Here is a 5000-nt window from a genome sequence, read left to right on the forward strand (position 1 = left end):
TGTCTGGGAATACCAGGTGCTTTAACTTTTTTGGTATTTTTCATGAATTATATAATAATCTTGCAAAAAAAAAAGAGTCAATGCCCGATCTCTGCATATTAGCAGGTTTAGGTCTGGTTAGTACTTGGATGGGAGACCGCCTTGAAATACCAGGTGCTGTAAGCTTTTTGGAAAATTTTCACTTAGTATAGAAACAATTTTGCCAAAACATGGCCGATCTTCTGAATATTAGCAGGTTTGGGCCTGGTTAGTACATGGATGGGAGGACTGCCTGGAATACCAGGTGCTTTAAACTTTGTGGATATTTTCATGAATTATATAATAATCTTGCAAAAAAAAAAGAGTCAATGGCCGATCTCTGAATATTAGCAGGTTTGGCCTTGTTAGTACATGGATGGGGAGACTGCCTGGGAATACCAGGTGCTTTAAACTTTTGATATTTTTCACGAATTATATAATAATCTTGCAACAAAAAAAACAAACAAAAAAAAAGAGTCAATGCCAGATCTCTGAATCTTAGCAGGTTTAGGTCTGGTTAGTACTTTGGATGAGAGAACCGCCTAGGAATACCAGGCGTTTTAAGCTTTTGGGTTTCTTCCTACTTATATAATGTACTGGCCAGTAGATTGCTGAACTTTAAATAGCCCTCTCTTCGGAGCAGTCTTCGCTTACGGCCATACCAACCTGGCTATGCCTTATCTCGTCTGATCTCGGAAGCTAAGCAGGTTTGGGCCTGGTTAGTACTTGGATGGGAGACCGCCTGGGAACACCAGGTGCTGTAAGCTATTTGGATATTTTTCACTTAGTATAGAACAATTTTGCCAAAACATAGAGTCAATGGCCGATCTCTGCATATTAGCAGGTTTGGGCCTTGTTAGTACATGGATGGGAGACTGCCTGGGAATACCAGGTGCTTTAAAACTTTGTGGATATTTTTCATGAATTATATAATAATCTTGCAAAAAAAAAAAGAGTCAATGGCCGATCTCTGAATATTAGGAGGTTTGGGCCTTGTTAGTACATGGATTGGAGACTGCCTGGGAATACCAGGTGCTTTAAACTTTTTGGATATTTTTCATGAATTATATAATAATCTTGCAAAAAAAAGAGTCAATGGCCGATATCTGAATATTAGCAGGTTTGGGCCTTGTTAGTACATGGATGGGAGACTGCCTGGGAATACCAGGTGCTTTAAACTTTGTGGATATTTTCATGAAATTATATATTAATCTTGCAAAAAAAAAAAAGAGTCAATGGCCGATCTCTGAATATTAGCAGGTTTGGGCCTTGTTAGTACATGGATGGGAGACTGCCTGGGAATACCAGGTGCTTTAAACTTTGTGGATATTTTCATTAATTATATATTAATCTTGCAAAAAAAAAAAGAGTCAATGGCCGATCTCTGAATATTAGCAGGTTTGGGCCTTGTTAGTAGATGGATGGGAGACTGCCTGGAATACCAGGTGCTTTAAACTTTTTGGATATTTTTCACGAATTATATAATAATCTTGCAAACAAAAAAAAAAAAAAAAACAAAAAAAAGAGTCAATGCCAGATCTCTGAATCTTAGCAGGTTTAGGTCTGGTTAGTACTTGGATGAGAGACCGCCTAGGAATACCAGGCGTTTTAAGCTTTTGGGTTTTCTTTCCTACTTATAAATATACTGGCCAGTAGATTGGCTGAACTTTAAATAGCCCTCTCTTCGGAGCAGTCTTCGCTTACGGCCGTACCAACCTGGCTATGCCAGATCTCGTCTGATCTCGGAAGCTAAGCAGGTTTGGGCCTGGTTAGTACTTGGATGGGAGACCGCCTGGGAATACCAGGTGCTGTAAACTTTTTGGAAATTTTTCACTTAGTATAGAACAATTTTGCCAAAACATAGAGTCAATGGCCGATCTCTGCATATTAGCAGGTTTGGGCCTTGTTAGTACATGGATGGGAGACTGCCTGGGAATACCAGGTGCTTTAAACTTTGTGGATATTTTTCACGAATTATATAAATAATCTTGCAAAAAAAAAAGAGTCAATGCCGATCTCTGAATATTAGCAGGTTTAGGGCCTGGTTAGTTTGGATGGGAGACTGCCTGGGAAATACCAGGTGCTTTAAACTTTTTGGAAAATTTTTCACTTAGTATATAACAATTTGCCAAAACATGGCCGATCTCTGAATATTAGCAGGTTTGGGCCTGGTTAGTACATGGATGGGAGACTGCCTGGGAATACCAGGTGCTTTAAACTTTGTGGATATTTTTCATGAATTATATAATAATCTTGCAAAAAAAAAGAGTCAATGGCCGATCTCTGAATATTAGCAGGTTTGGGCCTTGTTAGTACATGGATGGGAGACTGCCTGGGAATACCAGGTGCTTTAAACTTTTTGGATATTTTTCACGAATTATATAATAATCTTGCAAACAAAAAAAAAAAAAAAAAAAAAAAAAGTCAATGCCAGATCTCTGAATCTTAGCAGGTTTAGGTCTGGTTAGTACTTGGATGAGAGACCGCCTAGGAATACCAGGCGTTTTAAGCTTTTGGGTTTTCTTTCCTACTTATATAATGTACTGGCCAGTAGATTGGCTGAACTTTAAATAGCCCTCTCTTCGGAGCAGTCTTCGCTTACGGCCATACCAACCTGGCTATGCCCGATCTCGTCTGATCTCGGAAGCTAAGCAGGTTTGGGCCTGGTTAGTACTTGGATGGGAGACCGCCTGGGAATACCAGGTGCTGTAAGCTTTTTGGAAATTTTTCACTTATATAAACAAATTTGCCAAAAAAAAAGAGTCAATGGCCGATCTCTGAATATTAGCAGGTTTGGGCCTTGTTAGTACATGGATGGGAGACTGCCTGGGAATACCAGGTGCTTTAAACTTTTTGGATATTTTTCACAAATTATATAATAATCTTGCAAAAAAAAAGAGTCAATAGCCGATCTCTGAATATTAGCAGTTTGGGCCTTGTTAGTACATGGATGGGAGACTGCCTGGGAATACCAGGTGCTTTAAACTTTTTGGATATTTTTCACAATTATATAATAATCTTGCAAAAAAAAGAGTCAATGCCGATCTCTGAATATTAGCAGGTTTGGGCCTTGTTAGTACATGGATGGGAGACTGCCTGGGAATACCAGGTGCTTTAAACTTTTTGGATATTTTTCACAAATTATATAATAATCTTGCAAAAAAAAGAGTCAATGGCCGATCTCTGAATATTAGCAGGTTTGGGCCTTGTTAGTACATGGATGGAGACTGCCTGGGAATACCAGGTGCTTTAAACTTTTTGGATATTTTTCACGAATTATATAATAATCTTGCAAAAAAAAAAAGAGTCAATGCCGATCTCTGCATATTAGCAGGTTTAGGTTGGTTAGTACTTGGATGGGAGACCGCGTCTGAAATACCAGGTGCTGTAAGCTTTTTGGAAAATTTTCACTTAGTATAGAACAATTTTGCCAAAACATGGCCGATCTCTGAATATTAGCAGGTTTGGGCCTGGTTAGTACATGGATGGGAGACTGCCTGGGAATACCAGGTGCTTTAAACTTTGTGGATATTTTTCATGAATTATATAATAATCTTGCAAAAAAAAAGAGTCAATGGCCGATCTCTGAATATTAGCAGGTTTGGGCCTTGTTAGTACATGGATGGGAGACTGCCTGGGAATACCAGGTGCTTTAAACTTTTGGATATTTTTCACGAATTATATAATAATCTTGCAAACAAAAAAAAAAAAAAAAAAAGAGTCAATGCCAGATCTCTGAATCTTAGCAGGTTTAGGTCTGGTTAGTACTTGGATGAGAGACCGCCTAGGAATACCAGGCGTTTTAAGCTTTTGGGTTTTCTTTCCTACTTATATAATGTACTGGCCAGTAGATTGGCTGAACTTTAAATAGCCCTCTCTTCGGAGCAGTCTTCGCTTACGGCCATACCAACCTGGCTATGCCAGATCTCGTCTGATCTCGGAAGCTAAGCAGGTTTGGGCCTGGTTAGTACTTGGATGGGAGACCGCCTGGGAATACCAGGTGCTGTAAGCTTTTTGGATATTTTTCACTTAGTATAGAACAATTTTGCCAAAACATAGAGTCAATGGCCGATCTCTGCATATTAGCAGGTTTGGGCCTTGTTAGTACATGGATGGGAGACTGCCTGGGAATACCAGGTGCTTTAAACTTTGTGGATATTTTTCATGAATTATATAATAATCTTGCAAAAAAAAAAGAGTCAATGGCGATCTCTGAATATTAGCAGGTTTGGGCCTTGTTAGTACATGGATGGGAGACTGCCTGGGAATACCAGGTGCTTTAAACTTTTTTGGATATTTCACAATTATATAATAATCTTGCAAAAAAAAAAGAGTCAATGGCCGATCTCTGAATATTAGCAGGTTTGGGCCTTGTTAGTACATGGATGGGAGACTGCCTGGAATACCAGGTGCTTTAAACTTTTTGGATATTTTTCACGAATTATATAATAATCTTGCAAAAAAAAAAAGAGTCAATGCCGATCTCTGAATATTAGCAGGTTTGGGCCTGGTTAGTACATGGATGGGAGACGCCTGGGAATACCAGGTGCTTTAAGCTTTTTGGAATTTCACTTAATTATAGAACATTTTGCCAAAACAATGGCCGATCTCTGAATATTAGCAGGTTTGGGCCTTGTTAGTACATGGATGGGAGACTGCCTGGGAATACCAGGTGCTTTAAACTTTTTGGATATTTTTCATGAATTATATAATAATCTTGCAAAAAAAAAAAAGAGTCAATGGCCGATCTCTGAATATTAGCAGGTTTGGGCCTTGTTAGTACATGGATGGGAGACTGCCTGGGAATACCAGGTGCTTTAAACTTTTTGGATATTTTTTCACGAATTATATATAATATCTTGCAAAAAAAGAGTCAATGCCGATCTCTGAATATTAGCAGGTTTGGGCCTGGTTAGTACTTGGATGGGAGACCGCCTGGGAATACCAGGTGCTTTAACTTTTGGGATATTTTTCATTATATA

The 5000-nt window shown here is 38.8% G+C and overlaps 4 non-coding genes across 4 annotated transcripts; all 4 read left to right on the forward strand.

Annotated features, from left to right (window-relative positions):
• Positions 1-666: 666 nt before the first annotated feature.
• Positions 667-785, forward strand: LOC113088949 (5S ribosomal RNA). The gene has a single exon (XR_003286310.1). It is a non-coding gene; the product is annotated as a 5S ribosomal RNA (ribosomal RNA).
• Positions 786-1716: 931 nt separating this feature from the next.
• LOC113088951 (5S ribosomal RNA) lies at positions 1717-1835 on the forward strand. Its single transcript, XR_003286312.1, has one exon. It is a non-coding gene; the product is annotated as a 5S ribosomal RNA (ribosomal RNA).
• A 779-nt stretch (positions 1836-2614) lies between these two features.
• On the forward strand, positions 2615-2733 carry LOC113088968 (5S ribosomal RNA). The gene has a single exon (XR_003286323.1). It is a non-coding gene; the product is annotated as a 5S ribosomal RNA (ribosomal RNA).
• Positions 2734-3911: 1178 nt separating this feature from the next.
• On the forward strand, positions 3912-4030 carry LOC113088940 (5S ribosomal RNA). Its single transcript, XR_003286301.1, has one exon. It is a non-coding gene; the product is annotated as a 5S ribosomal RNA (ribosomal RNA).
• The last annotated feature ends 970 nt before the right edge of the window (positions 4031-5000 follow it).

The sequence above is a fragment of the Carassius auratus genome, unplaced genomic scaffold (genome assembly GCF_003368295.1).
Source record: "Carassius auratus strain Wakin unplaced genomic scaffold, ASM336829v1 scaf_tig00047654, whole genome shotgun sequence".
NCBI lineage: Eukaryota > Metazoa > Chordata > Actinopteri > Cypriniformes > Cyprinidae > Carassius > Carassius auratus.